General features: G+C 35.4%; 1 protein-coding gene across 7 annotated transcripts in view; it reads right to left on the minus strand.

The window, feature by feature from the left end:
* The window catches only part of Tbc1d5 (TBC1 domain family member 5), a 615865-nt gene that overhangs the window by 576088 nt on the left and 16981 nt on the right, over window positions 1-22796 (minus strand). For 2 of the 7 annotated variants that reach the window (XM_063257824.1, XM_063257826.1), the window contains exon 2: window positions 2464-2502. The exons of the other annotated variants lie outside the window; for them this stretch is intronic. The gene's annotated coding sequence lies outside the window, so the exon portion shown is untranslated. The remainder of the gene's footprint in view (window positions 1-2463; window positions 2503-22796) is intronic. 7 annotated transcript variants of the gene reach the window in all.

Below are 22796 nucleotides of genomic sequence, written 5' to 3' on the forward strand. Positions count from 1 at the left end.
TTTAGTCTTAACATAGATTTGTTTTCAACATGATTTAGCTTTTACCATAATACAATACGTATTTCCTTACATCAGACCTTTTACATCATCATAAAAAAAGAGGAAAAGGAAGAGATACATTTATTTCTCCCATATTCATTTCTGGTACATAAAAGGTCCTGTGGCACCTCCAGATATTGACAACTCAATTTCCCCCCATTGTTTTTGCTCTACCATACATTATTTATATTCAGAGTCACCCCATATCCCAAGAAGGTTTTAAGAATTCCAAAGAGTATTCCCACGTTGCAGCAGAAAAAACAAGAAAAAAAGAGGATAAATGGCCACATTGCTCCCTTCTAACTCTAATACTAAGTTTCAGCTTACATTTCATAAACTATAACTTAGCCCTTTGGTTATACTTAACCCCCTGAAGGCAGGAAAATACATAGAAACAGAAAAAAGAATCCAACACTGCCAATAGGCCCAGCTACAAAAATATGGTCCTTTTTTTTTTTTTTTTAAACTAAGGAAGGAAGAGTAAGCTTTGTGTGGTAAATTATAAGAAGTGAACTACAATGGAAGCTTCTATAAAGAATTCTATAAAGAATATGAGAGACAGACAAAGATTCATTAAAAAGTTGAGGTAAACAAGCCCTCCCTGCTCGTAAGCAACAGCAGCACCAGTGAGCAGCAGGCATACCAGGGAGGACAAGTCAGTGTCTCCTGAGATCCAGCCATGTTGGTACTTGGGGGCCCAGCAAGAAAACAACTCACCCTCCTTCCTGGTAAGCTACCACAGCAACAGCAAGCAGGGGGGCGTGCCAGGGAAAGAACAAGTCAGTGTGTCCAATGAGACTATGGGCCAGGGCCAGCATGTGCTAAGAATCAACTGTCCCAAGTACGGCCCCCACCCCACCCTTGGCAAGTGGATGGTATCTTGGACAGCCAGAGTAGATAACAATTAAGGCACACAAAGCAACTAAATGCTTGTATTGTTGGGTTGATTATGCTGACCTGGGGCCAGAGGTCTGAGCATCTCTAGGGAGGATGACTGTATGCAATTTAGCAAATATGGGGGATTCCCTTCTGTCTTCTCTTTGAAGGCAAATACTGTTTTCACTGTTTTGCTTTGTTGTGATTAACTGTTTTGCTCTATTCAACATTCTGTTTTGCTTGGTTTTATAATGTTCTGTTTTTGGTTTGATTTTGCTATACCTGATTGAATGGACAACTATTGCGAAGATAACAAGATATACTATGTTACCTATTACTGCTATCCTGTATCCTGTACTGAAGTTCTGTACCAATTCCACTGCACTATCTCAATTGGCTTTTTTCTGTCTTGTGTTCTTGTATTTTACTACCTTCAAAATTAAAGAAAAAAAGAAGTAGTTGACATAAGCTATGTTTATATTAATAAAAGTGAATGAAAAACTACATGGCAGGATAAACCAGGAATTGAACTCAGGACCTTGTGCTTGCCAGGCAGGCACTTGTACTGCTGAGCTACATCTCAGCCCTACATTTTTAACAAATTTAAGAATACTCTCAGTAGAATGCTATGTAGTCACTATCAGGTTTAAAAATTTACTGAAAATTGTACAAACATGGAAAAAGTATAGAAGTTCTTCAAAAAATTAAAAATAGAGCATTATATGACTCATTCAATACTCAATAATAGCTCTAAAAACACAGCTATTATATGACTTATTCAATATAGATCCAAAAGAAACAAGTATGTCAAAAAAAAAAAAATACCTGCACTCCAATGTTTACTGCAGCACGGTTCACAAAAGACAAAAAATGAAAACAACCAGCGCACCCTTAATTAATGAGTGATAAGAATAGGTTGTACTATATATACAGTGAAATACTGTGTTCAAAAAAAAAAAAAGAATTAAATCCCTCATTTGCAGCACAGATGGAACTGAGGTTAGGTAAAATAAACCACACACAGAAAGAAGTTCCATATGATCTCCCTCAGATGTGGAACCCAAAAAAACTGATGTCACAGAAGTTGAGAACAGCATTGATGGTCATGAGATGATAGAAAATAGAAGAAAGGGACAGGGAAATCTTGATCCACTGATACCTATCTATTATCAGATAGGAACAAGAAGTTCTGGAATGCTGTTGCATAGTAGGGTAACTACAGATAACAATGTATTATACATTTAAAAAAGCTAGAAGGAATTTGAAACTTTTATCATAAAAAACAAATATTTGAGTAGATTTGTTTAACCAGATTTAAACATTACACAATGTACACATGTATTCAAATAACCCTACATCATTAATACGTATAAGAGTTGTGTTCTAATGTATCACTTAAAAAGATAGGGGCGTGGGCCAGGAAGGTAGAGTTTTTGCCTTGCATGCAGGCCCTGGGTTCAACCCCTAGCACCACCAAAAAGAAAAACAAACGAACAAAAAAAAAAGGTTGGAGGGCTGGGAATTTCCAGCTCAGTGTAGAACACTTACCCATAATGTGCAAGATCCTAGGTTTAACAAGCCCTAGCACTGCAAAAAAAAAACTGATGTAAGTTTTTAAGTAGCATGCATGATGATTTGAAAACAGTTTGAACAAAGGAATAAAACATTATAAAAAATGTTCTAAATGATGAGAAAAAGCGTCTCTTCAAATTAAAAGGAATACAAACATTGTATCAGAAGGACATTCTTTAGATCAATTATTCTTAAAATCTGTGATGACCTTGACAAACACAAATAGAATGGATAAAATGTTTTGCCTCTGTCCTTTTAACAAACTACAGAACATTCCAATATAAATCAAATTTTGAGAAGCACACAACTGGAGAAAAAATGCTATACAATTAAAACAAGTATCTAACATTTAACATCCATAGGAGAAATGTTCATAACATTCAATGAAAAATGTTTATAGATAAATATATAGATATGATGGCCTATTTATATATACATACTTATCTATACATAATCATAGACCATTATATATTTAAATATGGTAAAACATTGAGATTAAACAAAATTTAAGAGAATAAAATTAATTTAAAAAAATAGCTGTGCTTTGAGGAAGTATCACTTTTTTTTCCACAAATTTCATTTCCCTTTAATTTTTCTACATGAACCATATTATTCTAATGATTACTGAAAGGTTTTGGCCCAGACAGGACACTGTAGCCAGGAAAGCCACAACCGGAAGCAGGAAGCCCCGTCTTGCCCTGCCCCTAGGAAGTTACCTGTGACGCCATCTTCCCGCCCCTGGGAATTTACATATGGCGCCAAACCTAGGACCAATGGGCTACCTGTGTATCCCTAATGCCCGCCTTAGGTTCCACCCCAAACCGAGGCTATTTACAGGCCCCCATGCTGCGTGTCCGCCGGAGAGATCGCCGGACGCCAGCGGTGGGGTGCCGGTCATCTCTCTCCGTGTTCTCAGAATAAAGGCCGCTTTTTATTTTATATTTCTCATTTTTGTTAATATTTTTCATCTTTTGGAAATAACTCTATCAATTACTATTCACCAAGATCAGAAAGCAATCTGGTACTGTTGTAGTCAGGGGTTGTGTGGAGAACAATTAGGATCAGGACATGGAGTTTATAATATTTTTATAATGGTCATCACGAGCTAACACAGGGAAATGCAGGAAATCTATTCACAACACCAAAGACATAGATTATTTAGTCAAAAGCCTAAACCCCATGGCAACGTCCCACATGAGTCCAGATAAAAATCCAGAGCTCAGGACAATGCCTCCACGAGTCCAACTGGAGGTCCAGAGCCCACAAGAAGGACTCATGCCAGTCTCTTTTATGGATCCATGCCGGGAAGACCCAAGGGTCAGCGGTGGAAGCCAGAAAGTCTATGCCAGCAGGATGAAGGAGCTATACTAGTGGGATGAGGGCTCTACGCTGGAGCCGAGAAGTCACACTCACAACAAAGACCAGGGCTATCCTGAACGGCACCACAGCTGTCCTCAGCGACACAGAGGCCCCGTGCTCCTTCGAGGACAAGCAGTCGGGTACGTGCCAGGAAGCAGCATGACGAGTTCATCCTGGAGACCAAGCAGCACATGTCTTCTCCTCCGAGCCCAGGAAGCAATGCTCAATGTGAGGACCAAAGCTTCTCCAGGAGAACCAACAGCTCAGACAGCCACTCATAGGAGAACCCACAATGCCTCCTTAACGCCTCAATCCTCAACACCTCCCTTCTTCTCTCCTCCTATTTATCCTGGCAACTTTCCTCAGGTGGAGCATCTTCACTCAATGCCATGCTGATGTAATCCAGCTGGCATTAAGTTGACCACCAGTTCTTAAACCATAACAGGTACCTTTCATAAATTGATAAAATCAGCTTCAATTTACTTTCTTATTGAAATTTGCTTATTAAAAAAATGGTGTTAAGACTAATAGAGCAATATCTTTTCCAGTGAAACAAAACATACATTTTTCTTTACTTTGCAATAACAACCCAAACTCTCTGTGCTCAACTTGTATTCAACTTATTACCATTCACATATCATGTCTGTCACCTTTGTACAAATCATTCCTAACCAGACACTACATCCCTCAAACAGTTTATCAGGACATACTGATCACTTTGTTCATCAGACTCAGTGGAAATTAACATTTTTCCTTCACCTTTTCACAAACCCTTCCACTTTCTGTATTTCTCAGATATTAAGAAAGATTTTGCTGGGCATGGCCGCACACATCTGTAATCCCAGCTCTCAGGAGGCTGAGGCAGGAGGTTCATTACAAGTCCAAGGTCAGTGTGGCCTACAAAGTGAGTTCAAGGCCAGCCTAAATTGCATAGTAAAATCCTGTCTCAAAAAGATTTTTAAAAAAAGAGAAAAAGAAAAGAAAAAAATTTTGTCCTACTATACAGTTTTCTGGCTACTTGTACAATGGGCACATGTAACAGAAATTACATTTTGTATTTTTATGATTACCTAGAAATGTCTCGAATTTTCTGGAGTTCTTACTGATTACACACAAAATTACAATGTGGGTATTAATTTTATCATGCAAAAGTCTCAAAATTATTACCATTGAGTCTCATAATTTACAACACTTCAAAATTCTCCACATTTTATAATGCAATCCAATTGCCTAAAGTACTATTATACCATAAAAAATTTTAAAAATAAGAAAAAAGTAATAAATGTATTTTATACAACAAGTACATAGGGTCAACCAAAGTAGCAAGGAAAAAAAACAAGACATCAGCCTAGCCTTTGGAGCTTGCAAAGACATACACACACACACACCCCACATTCCATAGAAAATCCAGAAGGTAAAATGTCACAGTAGGCAAAGATATTCAAAGAAGGATCCTTGGCTAAAACCAAAATCACATATAGCTAGGACAGTAGTTGTCACCGCAAGAATACATTATCCCTAAGGAATGTATGGCAATGACTGGAGACAGTACTTTCACTTGTCACAAATGGGAGTTACTAGCCACGTGTGGTGCAAGTATCTGTAATCCTAGCACTCAGAAGGCTGAGGTAAGAGAATTCCCAGGAGTATAAGGATAGGCTGGGCTATATACTGAGTTGGAGCCCAGCCTGAATAGCGTAGCAAGACAGTCTCGAAAAACCAAAACAAAAAAATCTGTCTTAACAAAACAAACAAACAAACAAAGACCAAATGGGAGATATCATTTGCATCTAGTGCAATGATTGCAAACCTTTCAGAGCTTTCAATGATAACAAACAGCCTGCTGAGGCACAAGTAGCGCAGGTTCATTTGGTAGATTAACTAATGAGAATTTGTAACATCCAGCTGAATTAAATTAGTACAGTACTGGGTGTGGAAGGCCAACCTGAGGATTGCTGCCAATAGCATAAAAAAAAAAAAAAAAAAAAAAAAAAGCTGGGGCTGGGGAGTTAGCTCAGTGGTATAAGCAACTGCCTTGCAAGTGCACAGTCCTGAGTTTGATTCCCAGCACAAAAATTAAAAAAAAAAAAAAAAAACTGAAGATGATGGGGAATGCCACTGGTTCTTGAAGGAACCTGGGCTCTCACTGTTACCAAAGATCGCTGCTGTTCTTTTTGGGGGAGCTCTGGTCTTTACCTTGAACATTGCTTTCTTGCTCAAGTACAGATCCCTCAACCTATTGGCACAGATCCTTTATCCTGCTATTGCAGAACATTCTAGCTTCCACCACTGACCTTTTGGCCTTCTCAGTGCAGATCCTTGACACAGTCTTGTATAACATATTGCCATGGGCTCTAGTCCTCCAGATGGACTCATGGAGGACACTACCATGAGTTCAAGGTCTTCAGCTGGACTCACAGGATATTGCCATGGGATCCAGGTTCTCAGCTGGATTCTTTGGTCTTCTGTGTATGGACACATATCCCACACTCTTTTGCATTTAACTCTCTGGGTAAACATTATAAACTAAGCCTATGACATATGTGTTCTGTATTAAATCTTTTCCTTGGGAAACCCTGACTGTAACACTGATCTAATGGCTAGTGGCCAGGTATGATGCTACATAACCTAGCATGCACAAGACATAACTCCCCAAATGAATTCTTCAGTCTAGCAGTCAAAGGTACTAGAATATCCAGTAAGAGTTTAAAAGAAGAGACAGCATTTACATAACATGAAATATGAGTAAAACTGACTCCTGACTATTATATTTTTTAAGAAACCATAATATGGCTAGAAAAAGGTAGGAAACAAGATTACAACAATATAACTGAAAATAAATCAGAATAGACAGTAACAGAAAAATCCAAGAAGATAAAGAAAAGTATCTAAAAATAACAAAAGTATTAAAGCGTACATGCACAAAAATCATATTAGGCCAAACTGAAGACAGAAGAGAACATTAGCTTCCAGCTATATAGAAAGCTAGATACCTCCATACCACTGGCTACAATTTTAAAGGTTAGGGTGAAAAGTTGATTTAACTAATTGTTTACCTAGCAAAAAAAAATACAACATCCATATAAACTACTAGCAAACGAAAGCAGAAACTTTAAGAAAGAGTAATTAAACTAAAAAACCAGTCTTTATCCTGAGTGTATATGCCTAACATTGGTGAAACTAAACTTCTATTTTGATGAATTCACAAGGCTCAGAAACTAAAACTGTAAGGAGATTGACAAAACACCTGAATAAAAAATAGTAGTCCAGGGCTACATTTTCATGTCAACAAGAAACATACAAACACACACATAGATAATTCTTGCATTACTACTTTGTAGTTATACCCAACCTCACTACCCCTAATATTTCTAACTTGGCAACCACTAACCTGTATCAAATTTCGTAATTTCAACATTTTGAGAAGTTTCAATTCGTTTAAGATTATAACCACATAGAACTTTCCCAAAAGTTCTCAGATTAAATTCACACTGTGTGCCTGAGCCAATAAACTTTGAAGATGTAATTGAAAGTGCTGTTAAACTACAAGGCAGGAATCTGGACAAAGAATAGGCAATTTGTCTGTGAAAGAAAGTAACTTCAACCCAGACCATAGAGTAACTTCAACCTAGGCTTCAAGGAATTTAGCACTTTTCCAAAAAGCACTGCCTCAGTCCAAAATATAAATACATGAAAAACCACAGCACAAACAAAGAATACCATCTACCATGAATGAGGCCCAATATACAAGATAAAAGAATTATACATAATTTTTAAAAATTTTTAATTCAACGTAAAAGCTAAGAAAGTTGATTTAAATCAGTTTTCACATAGAAAAAGGATAAACACAAAGACTTTTTAAAGTACTATCCAGTGCTGAGGACATAGCTCAGTGGAGGAATTCTTGATTAGTTTTTACAGGGTGGGGTATCCGAAATGCAGTTCAAACAAGAAAAATGCAAACCCAGTTACCAGATACAACGAATAGAATGAGAAGGGTATAACAAAGTAAAATACATCTGTAACTTGACAAAATACCACACTTACATTATCAATGCACTCAAAAAACTTTTGTAAAAGTCAAGTGAATTTTTTTAAACTTCTATGTTTAGATGTCATGGTAATGTCAAGTTGCTATAAAAGTTTCTCAATGTACCATGGCATGGTGGTGCATGCTTATAATTCCAGCAATGAGTGAGGAGGATCACAAGTTTGAGCCCAGCAGGGGCAAAGTGACAATTCAGCAGGAAAAAATAAAGTAAAATTTCTAAATTTTTACTCTGAAATTCCATCTTTAATTTATCACAGACCAGTGCAGATAGTCTGTAAACCAGCATTAATCTCAAGACCACATTTTGAGTACTGTTGCTATAAAACACAAAAAGACCAATATGATAAAAGAAGGTAGAAAAATAACAGTGTGTACACTATTCCAATAGAAATGGTTTAAATTTTTCCGTAATAACTGAAGATGCAGAGTAAAAGTCTGAAAGGCTAGAAACAAAGACAGGAAAAATACAGGGAAATATGTAACTCATCTGTTTAGATGCTACATTCACCACAATTAGTACAACAGAATCCCAGACTAGCATTATCTATTATAACTAAGAACAAGCCTGATGTTCTCTAGATAAACAAAACATCAACAAGCTACTGAAGCACAGAAAGTAATTAGAGACCAAATTTCTAAGGCTAAGATCGCTCAATAAAAATAATCTGTCTCTACTGCCAAAATTGTGCTTAGCTTATTAAATTAGAATTATCCTTTATTGTGTAACTTATGAAATATAAAAATTAAAACTTTGTATTAGCAGGGATTCGATATACATTCACCTGTATTGAAATGAACAAGATTCCAATTCCCATTAACTATTCTTTCAGTGTGAGATGAACTACATAATACTGAGGCACATTCTGTTTGTCAATATTCTCCAAGCACAACTGATTTAAATGTATTCATTTAAAGATTCTACTTAGATTTCTAGCAGAAGTCAAATGTAAATCCAAAGCCACTTAGTAAAACAGAAATGATAGTATCGTACCTCCTAAGAGTCATAACTAATATCTGTACAAATGTTTCATCATTCTTCAACTATCTGACATATCAAATTGAAGCATCACAATAACCCCATGGGATTCTGGCTTTATGAATAGATATAATAATAGCTAAAAGCTTCAACTGAAAAAGAACATGGTGAACAGCATCAAAAAATGTATGTAAACTGAATGTAACAATATAAAAAGATATCCAAAATCTCATCAACAGCTGCTGCTTAGCACCATTACTCCTAATATGATAATGGAAAGACAATTAGTAGGTATACATAGAAAATAAACTGAATGAAAGGATGCATTAAGCGAGTTCATTCCGTGCCATCAAATTCTAACTATTCAGCAGTAATTTTTTAATATGATCACTTACAGAAGTTAGTACGATTCATATGGCATCATCTCCAAGGACATGGAAAAAAGAATAGAAAAAAATGGCCAAGTGATTAAAACTTCCACCAGGTATAAATGAAAATTGAACAAGGCAAAAACTGTCATCCATTGTTAACTATAAAGTATTAAAAATTTGAGACATTTTGAAAAGCTCAAGTGTCAAAATCCTTAAATAAAAGAATTCTTCTCTCAACTGTACTAGAGGTATACTAAGGTAAAGGTAATAGATGAACAGATAGGACACCAAGCATCTTAACTTGGTGGTTTAGAATGAAAATGGAAAAAAGAGAAAGAGAGAAGAGGAAAAAGAGGAAGAAAAGGAAGAACAGGAAGAGGAAGAAGAATAAGAGGAGGAGAAGAAAAAGGAGGAGGAAGAAGAAGACAACGAGGACTAAAACAATGACCTGGGCATGGGAGCGCATGCCTGCAATCCTAGCACTCCAGAGGCTGAGGCAGGAGGATCACTGTAAGTTCAGGTCAGCCTAGACTATATAGTGAGTTCTAAGCCAGCCTGAACCTATATAGTAAAATCTTGCCTCAGAAAGATCACACACACCCCAAATGGATTTAATGTTGAAACAAACAAATTTTTGTTTGTTTTGGGCTTTTGGCGGGGGAGGGGAGGGGCAAAGAAAGAGATTATAGCTAAAGGTAATGTTTAGGACAGAAAAATATTTTTTTCTTCTTTTAATGGTCTTTTTCTTTTATTTTAAAGAGGGAAAAACTGGATACAACAGAACAGAGCAAAACACAACATAAGAAAGCAATGTAAGAGACATAAATTTCAAAGCAAGACAATCAGAGATCTTCACTATCATATTGTGTTTTCTTCCAAATAGCTGACCATATCTTCACATTCAGAGAATTTACATGAAACAACATAGTATAGAACTGATCTGAACAAGATGAAGAAGGCATTTTAGGGTCTTCAAGATCAGACAAAAGGGAGGTCAACAATGGCTGTCATTGTGTCTCTCATTCTTTTCAAAACAGCTGTCCATATCCTCATGTATGTTAAGACTAAACAACACAAAGCAGGCTAAAATTACTCTCAGCAAAGAATAGTAGTATTGCTGGATTTTACATCATGATACTACGGGATCAGCACTGAGTACTGTAGTGTCTCTTTTTCTTCGAAGTAGATGATCATTTCATCATGCGTTACATGATCAGTTCTCTTAAACTGTTTATAGGTTCCATGCATGCATGAGTCTCAACATGGATTTCTGTCCTTTCTATATTAGAGGGAGAAACAAAACAAAGCAAGATAAAACAAAACATATTACTATAAAAACATGAAATGAAAAAGTCATACAAAACCATAATACAAGGTGTTGTACAATGGTTACTGTGTTGCCTCTTGTTATCTTCAATACAACTGTCTACATCATCAGGCATAGTATAACTGAATATAGCAGTACATAACAATATTAATTAAAAAAACATTGTGGGTAGTGTAAAACTTCAAAAGCAGATAATAATCAAACCAGAGTGGATATCTCAGTGTATCTTGTCATCTTCAGTGTAGTTGCCTATACTCTCAGACTTGATACTATCAATCGTACCAGATTTGAATAAAATCAGTCAATACAAAACTGCAATCTAACAAACCAGATTCAAAAAAGATCAGTCATGATAAAACTGTAAAGTTATACAGGGCTTCAGATTAAATTAATAGGAAATTAAAGATGATTACAATACTATATCCTGCGATTTCCGGGATAGCTGTCTGTGCCCTCAAATGTAGTGCAAATAGACAAACTGGGACAGAATATGATCTACCTAAACAGAGCAATGTGAGTAATGTGGGTTTTAAATTCTGATACACTATTAACAATATCCTCTGCCTTCTTTTTTTAGACTATTCTTCCCCTTTCACTCCCCCAGGGTACACTGTGCATTTTTGACCAACTCCCTCAGTTTTTAGATTGGGAGGGACAATCTGCAATTTACCTAAGTGGTTCCGAACCTTCTCACTCCTAGACTTGATCTCAAGTTGTATTCCCTTACCTACAAAACCTGTCTTTCCAACCTATCTGCAGGTGCTGGTTGAGTTGCCCCTATGACTCTCTGGTTCCCTGTCACAGAGTACTGTTTTCTCATATTTGATTTTCAGTCCATAAACCCTATTTCAGGTTAACTATATTTCCCATAAAGAGCATCCCATATACATCTACATCCTGATCTACTCTGCCTGTGTTTTTTTTTTTCAAGTGTATCAAGGCCATCTATATCAGAGATTATAGCCAACCTTCTCTGTGTCATTTCTGCTGTGCTATTTTTCTGCCATTAGTTGTCTGCTTTTTTCCTTCATTCCACTTTCTGTCCCATTCACTGAGGCCTCTCTGCCACTGTTCCTGAAATCCTGCTACTTTTTTTTTCTGCTAATCTTAGCTGCTCCAATGGTAGCCCCAAGACTGCATATGTGATTGGCTCTTTTCACTTTAGTTTCTTCCTGGCTCGAGACGATCCATCTCCATCTGACTGGACCTCCCCACAATGTTTTATTCAGGCATCTAAGTTGTCTGTCTCAGGAAGCCTCTGTATTCTGCTGCTTATCGATCCGCCATCTTTTGCTCCTCTGGACAGGAAAATATTTAACCTTATATCTTCAAACTTTGACAGCGTACATTATTTTAAGTACTAGTCTATTGCCTTTTGAATTACTAAAGTCATAATTATACTATACATGTTTTAGGTTGTTTCTATAGAAAGAAAAAGAGCAGGCCTTTACAAACATACATACAGGGGCTGGGGATTTAGCTCAGCGGCATAAGCACCTGCCTTGCAAGCAGGCAGTCGTGAGTTCGATCCCTTGTACCGATAAAAACGAAAAAAAACCAAAAAAAAAAAAAAAAAAAAAAATACATATACAGGCATTGTCATATATAGAAAATATCCTTCAAATTCTATTTGTTTCACTTGTACTTATCCCCAAACTAACCCTACTATAGAAATTACATGAAATTCTTAAGATAAACTAGCAATGTATTTTAAAAATAAATTTTTGAGCTGGGGATTTAGCTCAGTGGCATAAGTGCCTGCCTTGCAAGCAGGCAGTCGTGAGTTCGATCCCCGGTACCGATGAAAAGCAAAAAGACAGAAAAAATAAATAAATAAATGTTTAAATAGTAAAAGCAAGTCACAAAGATAAAATTCTTTAGCAGAACATTTGTACTGGCTTAAAATTTCAGTACCCAGGCATGGTAACATACACCTATAATCCCAAAACTTTGAGAGGCTGAGGCAGGAGAATTATAAATTCCTGGTCTGGGCAATGTAGTAACTTGTCTCAAAAAGAAAGACATTGCAAGATAATGTCTCAAAATTAAAAATACAAAATATGGAGCTGTGGATGTAGTTCAGTGTCAAAACTGTGGGTTCAGTAATCCCTGGTACCAAAAAAAAAAATTTCAGGGGTAGTAAAAAGAGCAGGTAGTAGTTTATCTCTACACCTGTCTACAGAAGATGTGAACTTGAACTTGACCCGCAGGAGAACAAAATGTGGTGAAGTTCTTGGGCTTTAATCCATGACCATTCACTTCTGCAGGTCTTAACCTTCCTTGCTAACAATGAATGGAATGTGCCCTGGCCATATCCTTCTATTCTTAGAGCAAGGACCAGGAGAGCTACAAAACCATGAGGGCACCATGAAGTCTGCAAGAATGAAAACTATTGGTCTACATATGGTATTATACAAAGAGTAGTGGTGAATCTACGGCATGTGATTTTTTTTTAAGATAAAAGATGTTAATGTATGAGTTATTTTTTCTAAATTAACACTTCAGTATTCAAGTTTAATTGCAGTGTTGACACTCTGCAACAAATAAATGGGTTTTAGGTTACAATTTGAGCACTCATCTCTAAAAAGTTATCCATCACTGTCTAGGAAGAAGCCCCTTAAAACAAGAGAAGGTTTTCTTTAAATGGCATACTCATGACTCAGTGGAAAATTACTAACTGCTAGCCCATGCCAATGGTGCCATAAAAGTTTAGGACCTTCTTTTGTTAATAAGCCCATCTGATCACCATTACAGTGGTGTCCTCTTCAGTTCTTCTCAAACTGAAGTCCCTTCCTCACTCTTCTTTCTCAAAGATTCCCCTATGAATGTGTGCTATTGCCTCTGTTTTCATTTTTATCATGAGTGAAGCAAGTGTCCACGTGCATCTGTATTGTTTACTACCGCAGACTCAATAATTAAAATCAATTATATGTGAACTAAGATCATTGGTCAAAGAATCAAGCTTTCTTGCCAAAATATCCCAAAAGACACTGAATTCATAGATACAAGGAAATAGGAACAGAATCCAAAATTGTTAAAATAAAAAGTTTTCTTCTATGAGTAAACTCCTTTCCTACTCCAGAATAACTAAAACTGATAGCTGAATAGAATGCACTATATTTACATTACTTCTCATAAATCTAACTCTAGAAATGTGACCTTAGCCCAAAATTTTATGCCTTTGTTGAAGGGTACTATAACTTTCTAAAGTTGAGTAGCTATTGTTTCCCATAAACACTAAATCCACCAAAGACTAAAACTACTTTGACTTTATACACACATATACACACTAGGCAGTCTTTTAAAAAATTTAAATAACATTTATTTTGGGGCCAGTCATACTAATGCATGTCTGTAATTCCTGCAGTCAGGAGGCTGAAATTTTTGTTGTTTTGGGTTTGGTTTTTTTTTTTTTTGGGGGGGGTGGTTTGGTACCAGGAATTGAACTCAAGACCTTGTGCTTGTCAGGCAGGCACTTATGCCGCTCAGCTATAACCCCAGCCCACTGAGGAGGTTGAGGCAGCAGAATCTGTGAGTTTGAGATCAGCGTAGCAAGGCTACATAACAAGTTCAAGATCAGCCTGAACCACGCAGTGAGACAATGTCTCCAAAAAATAAAAAATTATTTTGAAGACATATATTATAGAAAACATATATTATAGAAAAACACTTGGTAACTGTATTATAGATAACTTTTTCAGCAAGTAAGGACTAACTCTAGTATTAAATTACAAATATTATCAAGAAAATCAAATGGAAATAGTTCATGCCTTGTTCTCCCCTAATTATAAAAATTATCTTAAAAGGTTATGTGATTTATTTCAAGTTCTATATAGAGTCATAACTTCATAATTATACATTCAAATTTAAATTATATTAAATTAAATATACTGAATTTAAATTATCTTTATGAATTTTTATAATTAAGCATTCTTTTAATTTATAAGAAATCTTTTAACAAAAAATTAGATCTAATCTAAAATTTTAAGATCTTTTTAAAAAATAAACATTCATTTCAATTAGACTGACATTTACATGTAAAAACATATAGGGTATTACTTTTACATTTAAGTTCTAACAAGGGTAAATAAACATTACTAAAGGTTATTTAAAGCTTTTAAATTTAAATTAGTAGGTTTCCCAAACTTCCTGGGATAATTTTTGGTAAAGCCTTTTTGTTCAAAAATTATAAGCTGCCATATAATTATAAATGCAATTTTAATGTTACTTAATTTGAGATAATTTAAATTCAAAGACATAATGAAGTTATTATAACTTTTAATTACACTGTATTTGAGATACTGCTATTACTTTAAGAATTACAGGTCACCCACTATTTCTGCTTCATTTTATTTCCAAGATATTTTACCTCATATGAAAACTAATCCTGCGTTCTGGGGGAAAAATACTAGCTTTAATGTTACATCCACTTTTTGCTCTTCAATAACATAAGCTATGCCAAAAAAAGTTGACAAGAATGTTAAGCACATTTTATGAGTAAATATCTAAAAACCCCTTAGATACCTATATTTAATTTCCTGGATAGTTACTGAAAAGATTAAATACTATACTCATATATTTTTACAACAAAAATCAACACAACACAATATCTAAATAGGAAAGATATTCATGTTTGTACTGAAGGCCCAATTATTTCCCCATATTCTAATACAAAAAAAAAAAATCAGAGAAAACAAATAACTTAAGAGTTCTTTATAGGGCTGGGGATATAGCCCAGTAGCATAAACACCTGCCTGGCAAATGCAAGGTCATAAGTTTGAGTCTCAGCACACCTCCTCCACTCAAAAAAAGGTTCTTTATGAACAATTTTACCTGCAAATGAAGCACATATGTAATGGTTACTGCTACTCAAAATAGTTTCTTCACAATTACAAACATAAAGTAAACAATCAGTAACAGTATTTACAGTTTTTTCACAGAAAGAGTTAAAGTCTTAAGAAGAAACAAAAAAATGCAAAATATTCAACATGCTATTCTAAGTACTCTGGATAATCTGTGAATGAGCTTTATCAAGATGAGGAATTTTAACACTGCAACATAATATTGCTACAAGTATCCACATTCTTACCACTCAGAATTGGCAACACTCAGATTATGCATTCAAATTCACATAAATATGATAAACATATTTGGTTCATATTGTATTTATAAAACAATAAAACAGATAAAATGGAACTCCACTGTTCACTACCCCTTATGAAACACATTCTACTTTGCCCATTCCACAACAAATCCACAAAATTACACCTGAAATATGTATTTCCTATGTAAAACTCAACTGTAATTCCTGCTCATCATTTCTATGAGATGCCTGTGTTGTTTAGCTAATATAAATTATCATTTTGCATAAACAATCTGTATGGGCTTGTTACTGGCACACATACAACCTTGTCTAAGGCGAGAGCACACTGAAATGATTAATGAACCCGACTACAAAATCAGCGTAGACCAAAAATTGAAAGAAATCCCAGAAACAAAACAAGATCATCCTAGAGTTTAAAAAAAAAAAAAAATACAAACTGTTACAAAATAAGAGTTGCTCTAAGAGAGGTTCAAGTATGGAAAGTATATTTGAAGCTAAAGGAAGTCTGAAGATTATCAATGACATAAATACATATTATTAAGAAGATCTAGGGATGCTACACCTCAGCACGTCTCACCTGTGCTGCCGCTACCCCAGGGCCAGGCAAGCAGTTAGACAGGCATCTGTCCCCTCAAGAAAGAAACAATAACTATGAGTTCTGAGTTACAGCCAAATTATAGAAGCCTGGTACCAAACCTAAAACATATATACCTCAACATTTTGTAATAAACCATTAAAGTTCTGAGGAACTGGATACATGGCACATACCTACAGCCTGAGAGGACAATGAAGTTTAACAAGATTGCACAGTTCAAGTTTCTCCCAGACAACTGAAGAAAGAAGAGAGAGGCAACAAGAGACCACAGAGGAGAGGGAACAGAAGGGCAAAACGGTGAAAGAGCACCAGCCACAGGCACAGCCATACACAAGCGCCGGAAGGAAAATGCTTTTAAAAGATTCAGTCCCCAGTCAGGAGGGGGTACAAAAAGGTTCCTAAGGAAACATTTAGAATGATCAATCTGTGTTTTAGGAAGATTAATAAAGCATTAGCAAAAATAAACTACAGAGAGAGAAGATTATACACAGGAAGATCAGTTGGTCTGGACATAATAAAGGCTTGGAGGATTCTGAAATCCAGATAGAAACCTACAAACACAAATGAAAATTACTCTAGATATAGTAAGGAGGAAAAGATAGATTGCCTTCACTCACTTATACCTCCAAGAAGAGTTATTAAAATTATTATTATAGCCTTAAAACAGCATTATTAACTAGATTGAAAGCAAAGAGGTCAAAAATAACATTAAGGTTTTGGAACTGTGAAGGCAGTATAAGACAGAGAAGTCTGAGGAAAATACTAAATTTGAAAACTAGTGCCTATTTCAGTTTTAGAAATGCTTTCTGTTCTTTGAATTTCATTTTTATGCTAAAAAGACATTTTATAACATACATTTATAATTATTTAACTTTATAATATGAAGTACTTGATTCAAGCATAACAGATGCATTATACAGACTTACATGTTACAAAAACAATCACATGAACATGTTAATCTGTTCCTGTCACCTTGCCTTCACCACAGACACATGCATGACTATCCCACTGAGCAATTTGTACCACCAGTGGCAGTGCATGACTGTGCTACGGAGTGGCATAGGACAGTCCCATTGGGTGGGACAAGCTCCTGATGGAATAGTCATGCATTTGTGGCCCCATCATGATCATGTTAAATTCATCCCTGAACCTTAGAAGGTAGATTACCAGTATCTTCAAAATCCTGGAGTGTTCCTCAACAAATCTTTATCTTTCTGTCCCAAATAATATTTAAAAGTAAAGTAAGTCAAACCATACCCAATAGTCATTCTAATAGCAGGTGTCAGACTAACTCTAGCTATCACCTGACAGCTGTTTCTCATAATTTCTGACATTCTATATTTTATGCTTTTTGGGTTCCCTGTTCTTCATCAAATTCTCTTGCAGCGTGTGATGCAGTTAATTGTCCTAACTTCAGTTTCTCTCTTTACTTGCTTTATCTGAAGAAGTAATCTCCTGGTTCTTTTTTGACAACTTCCACAAAATGGAAGAAAATGTTTCTCAATATCTAATAAAGGACTTGTGTCTAGAATATATAATACAAAACACTTTAAACTCAATACTGGAAAGACAAATATGCCAATTAAAAATTGGGCAAAAGGTCTCAATAGAAAAACATCCAAGGAAGATATACAAATGGCCAAAAAGCACATGAAAAGATGTTTAAAATCATTAGTCATTAGGGAAATACCAAGATTACCCAAAGTGAGCCACAGATTCGATGCGATCCCAATCAATATTTCCATGTATTTTACTTATAAATAGGAAAAAGTTGTGCAAGATTTATTAGGAGAGACAATAGCAAAAATGTTATAAAATTGATTTACTGATGGCTATACAACTCTGTGAATATCCAAGGCATTAAGTTTTATACTTGCAAAGATTGTTTAGTTTGATATATGAACTGTATCTCAAAAAACTCTTTAAAGATATGGGTAGTTCACACTGGCTCTCGAATAGTCATCTTTATTCTTATTAATGACCACATCCCCTGAAATTACTCAACTATCTAAAAATAGCACCTAAATCTTTGTCATCAATACTGACCATTTTGCAGACATCCAGACCACAATTTCCTCACTTCCTGATAAATGCATGAGGACCTGTTATGGTTGTGTCTGGCTGTCCCCAAAGCCTCATGCAGTCATGGATGGCTGAATCTAGCATTTGTGATTGGTTTGTTATCTAGCATAGACATTGGCAGTGTGAGAGCTGTACCCACACAGGGGCAGGTAACTGGCATACAATACAACAGAGGAAGAAGGCATGCTTTTCCCCTTTTATTGTTTGCTTTAGTCGCTTGTAACTGCCATAAATGGCTGCCCCTTAGTCACGCTGCTGTCTTGGAGCCAGTTGAACATAGACTGAAATTTCCAAAAATTGTAAGCTAAATAAGCCTTTCCTTCCTTCATTTTGGGTGTCAGGTATTTTGTCTTGGCAGCAAGAGAAAAAGTAACCAAGACAGGACTCTCACTCACAAGATCAAATTCATTTAACTATTCCAGCACACCTGATCTCGACTACCAGGTGCCATAATCCATATTAGTATCTCTGTTTCATCACCATTTCCCTCACCTCAACAGTCAATCATCAGTTTGTCAGTTCTACCTCCATAATACCTTTGTCTTCCAATTTATATTATATAGACAGCATTATTTCAAATCAGCATAATTTTCCTTTTCTCAATTCCTCCTCTCCAATGTAGCATTTTAATCCTATAGATGAAGAAATTCAAAGTCTAAAACATACCACATTTTCCCCTTCTTGAAATCCTTCAATAGCTCCCCACACTACAAAATAAAACTTCATTTTTCCACAGCTTTAGTCATTACCCCATGAAATCAAATCAACTCACCTAACTATAGTGCCACTTCTTCTTGTCGTTCTTAAGCCTAAATTGTCTCCCAAAAATATTCCTTTAGCATGCCATTGCTTTTATGTTGGGCTGCTTTTTATTAGAATCTTCTCAATTTAACAAAAATCCTTATCTTCCAGGATCTGTAGGTCTTCATTATTCTCAAAATACAGCTTTCCTCAATTTTAAGATATCATTGAACTGTAAGATGTTTGCCAATTTTAAAGATGCTAATGTGAAAAAATACATGTCTTAGACACAGTAAAATATAAATTTCTTAATAGTGTTTATATTTTTTATCTATTTCTTATGACTTTGTATTATGACCTAATACTATCAACCTTTTTTAATTATAGACTCTTGAGGACAAAATGTCTATCACGTTCATCTGTGATACAACAGAAATCCTACTAGTTCTAGTAACACAATCTTGGTTTCAATGTGTTATAAGAGAAAGAAATGGAAAATAACACAAATAACACCTATCTCATATACATATCAGAATAATTTAGAGAATATACATTAAAATCGATTTGTAAAATGGATCCTATTCAAATGCAAGATTCTGGTATTTTAAAAGATATATTTACTGAATGTAAATGTCATACTGCAAATCTGTCACTCCTTAATATCAGAAGCTACATTAATACAGGAAATTCTTCTGAAATTTCTATAAAATTACTGTACCCATCACACTTCAGTAATACAGTAATCACTTGACTCCAGTAATACAGTAATCACTTGACTTACAAAGCATACTTCCATAAGTTGAGGAGAAAATGATTAGTGGGTTCCATTCCTGTTTCCAGAGGGCAGGTCTCTAACTCACTCCTCTTTCTATCCCTGTGACTGATTTTTCAAAGAGAAAAAGTATCAGAATATCCAAAGAGGTCTATGCAATTTGAAAACAAATAGCATTTGTCCATTATTTGTTTTAAAGTTACATCAAATCACATGGTTTCCAAATAACGTAAGAGAAGGGTGTACCAAAGTGGAGCATAGGTTGAAATGCTTGACACATAGGAGGCACAAAGATAAAATGAATAATTTAAGAACAAAATGAAAAAACCTATTTAGCTGGGTGTGGTGGCACATGCAAGTAATCCTAACACTCAGGAGGCTGAGGCAGAAGGATCACTGTGAGTTCAAGGCCAGCCTGGGCTAAAAAGTGAATACAGCATAGTAAAACTCTTATCTCAAAAAGACAAAACAAAAAAACCTATTGTGTTTATGTCCATCATTCTACTGCCTGGACAATTATAGTAACTTCTAACTATTGTCATACTTGCATCTTTCTGAACACACCTTCCACACTGTGGAAAAGTACAACTAAAACAAACTTAACCAGGCTACACTACTCTCCTTTCAAACAACTCTTCATCAAGAGTTTAAGAATAAAAATAACCTAGCCTCTTCCTAGCTCTTCAGTCCCATTTTATACTCCTGCATATTCCAAACCTGATACTCAAGTGACCTGATCAAGTGACCTGATTCAAGTTTCACACACATGCTTTAAACTCTTTTAGGCTTTTCTGCCTTTGTTCATGTTTTTCCTTCTTCTAGCAGTGTCCCCTTTTCCTAACTTTATCAGCTCCAACTAATCTCTCAAAGTTCAGTTCAATTTTTATAACTTGCTGAATTCCAAACTATAAACCCGGCCAACAGTTGCTCCCTTAAATTCTACAAAGGCACATGTCCATCTCTAACTTATCAAAACTACCTTTTAAAAATTCATTTTTCTAGTAGATTATGAATACTATAAAACTGTCACCTATAAAATGATTTTGTCTATATAGCTCTTTCATGTATTATTATAGTGCCACTATACAGTAAATATTTAAAATTAATTTAAATCCTAATATTGCTGTTAAGGAAATTTCTTTCTGTTGTTTAAAAATATAGGTCTTCCCCTCAAGTCTAAATAGCCAGCGCCACACATACACATTGGTGTAGAGATTTTAAATATTATACGTTGGCAACATACAGTAGTAGTTGAGCTGGCCGACTAAACTGCTTTCCAATCCATTTCCTAGATTGACCCTGGGATATTATAACACAGGGCACTGCATTTCCCAAGCAACACTACCCTCTGGCAAAGATTCTGGCCAGGAACATTTGGCCAATACAGACACTGGTAGGTAACTAGAAGGCAGAAGAAAGAAAAGCCAGGATTTTGCTTCTTCTCTCCCTAATTCTGTGACATCCCTGGTGCAGAAGTTGTATTCTCCCTAACTCCATTTCCCTCTAACCTATTCGCCTCTCTATTGTCCCAGCTTCTACCAAGCACCTCTATTATGACTCTCATTTCCCACACAGCCCTGGCTTCAGTTCTCTGGGTAACACTATCTTCTCTCCTAGTCCCTTCAGACCTAAAGGTAGTATGGAGATTTCCTTCTGGGGTTTCAGCACTATCTGGACTATCTTCCAGTCCCCTGTTTAGTTCCTGAGCAATTCCATTACTGTGGAACTAGTTCCTGCATTAACTTTTCTCTGCTGAATGCTCTACTATGGTTACTGTTTTCTACATGAATCTTGACTCACTTTGTTTTTAAACATAGTTTTAAAAAAAACTATCAAATAGTATAACACTTCACCACAGGAGACCATAAAAACTTTCTACTGAAGAAAGTTTATTTTACAAGTACATGTATTATTCAGAATACAGACAACACTGTACATTAATTTTTTAAAAAAATAAAGACTCTAACATTTTGTTCATATCAAAGTATTCCTCATTGGGATGAAGTCATTACTCAGCTATAATATTTGTGTGAATTAAGTCAATCACAATAAAAATGTCACTTTTTTGAAACTTATTTGGAAGAGGGAAAAATTGGAAGGATTATGGGATCTGGAGTCACTGCAGACCAAGACATCTGTTCAGAGAGGGCAAAAAAATGTTAAAGACCTCCTGTCAGTGACTTACATTCAGTCCTTTTAAAAGACAAATCTAACTAATCAGTTAAACGACATACAACCATCAAACATATGTCCCATATTTTTAAGAACATAAAATATAAAACTTGAAAAAAATCACCTTAAATGTAAGGAATAAAAATACAATTTGTAAGCAGTCTAGCATTAACACTAATCATTATACAACTTCTTTATTCCCTTTTCATGTAATTATTACATGAAATTCTTTTACAGAGTGAGACTAGTAAAATAGTAATTCATTCAATGTTCAACAATATTTCAAGAAAAGATACCTCTACAGCAGAAAGTACTTCATTCAATGTTCAACAGTATTTCAAGAAAAGATACCTCTACAGCAGAAAGTACATTTGTTGTATTTTGATTTTGTAAGTAAATCTTAATCTATGAATGCATGTCTTCTATCTTCACAAAAAGAAAATACCCCTAACAATTCCCAAATTAAAGCAAAAGCTCAATTTAAGATTACGAACTAAGAAAGAATGAGACAAAAAGGGTCTCACAATAACAAGGATTTGAAAAGCATAAAAATCAGACATTTATGCTAATTATTCCACCTTAATAAAACTATAAAGGCAATTTCACAGTGAATAAACAGAAACCTAAAAAGGTTACAAAATTTTTCTACACTACCTACTATATAAACAGTAGAAGCAGAGTTTCTCTTTAGTAGGGCTTAGCTCTAGATTGTAATTACATTAACTATTCTCATGTTGCTTTCTCTGGAATAATATCCCC

The sequence above is a fragment of the Cavia porcellus genome, unplaced genomic scaffold, assembly GCF_034190915.1.
Source record: "Cavia porcellus strain 051 isolate PalLab524CR breed Dunkin Hartley unplaced genomic scaffold, mCavPor4.1 scaffold_10, whole genome shotgun sequence".
Classification (NCBI taxonomy): domain Eukaryota; kingdom Metazoa; phylum Chordata; class Mammalia; order Rodentia; family Caviidae; genus Cavia; species Cavia porcellus.